Source organism: Chrysochloris asiatica, unplaced genomic scaffold, assembly GCF_000296735.1.
Source record: "Chrysochloris asiatica unplaced genomic scaffold, ChrAsi1.0 scaffold00079, whole genome shotgun sequence".
NCBI classification, from domain to species: Eukaryota; Metazoa; Chordata; class Mammalia; order Afrosoricida; family Chrysochloridae; genus Chrysochloris; species Chrysochloris asiatica.
The window spans coordinates 6,346,248-6,347,014 of record NW_006408597.1 but is presented as its reverse complement, the minus strand read 5'-3'; positions in this window follow the sequence as shown (position 1 = coordinate 6,347,014).

The following is a 767-nucleotide window of genomic DNA, read 5'->3' as shown; positions in this document are numbered from 1 at the left end:
TCCCTATTTTTTCATTGATGATCTTCATAATTTTGGGATTCACATTTAGGTCTTTAATCCATGTTGAGCTCATTTTTGTATATGGCCTGAGGCAAAGGTCTTATTCCTGTCTTTTACGTAATGCTTTCCAGTTCTGCCAGCACCATTTGTTAAAAAGACTGTCTCTTTCCCATGTAATGTGTGTAGGCATTTTGTCGAAGATCATTTGGCTGTAGGTTGTTGGGTTGATATCTGGATTCTCGACTGTTCCATTGATCAACGTCTCTTTTGTTGTACCAGTAACAGGCTGTTTTTATCACCGCAGCCATGTAGTAAAGTCTGAAATCGGGGAGTGAGAGACCTCCAACCTTGTTCTTCTTTTTAAGCAGTGCTTTGCTTATCCTGGGTCTCCTTCCTTTCCATATAAAGTTAGTAATTGTCCTTTCCATCTCTTTGAAGAATGTTGTTGGAATCTAGATTGGGATTGCATTGTATGTGTAAATTGCTCCGTGTAGTATTGACGTTTTCATGATGTTGAGTCTTCCTATCCAGGAACATGGTATGTTCTTCTACTTCTGTAGGTCTCTTTTGGTTTCTTGTAGTAGGGCTTTGTAGTTTTCTTTGGATAAGTCCTTTGTTTCTATGGTTATATTTATTCCTAGGTATTTTATCTTTTGTGTGGCTATTGTAAATGGTATTATTGTTTTCTTAATGTCCTTTTCATTGTTATTGTTGTTGCTATGATTTCTGTATGTTGATCTTGTACCCTGCCACTTTGCTGAATCTTT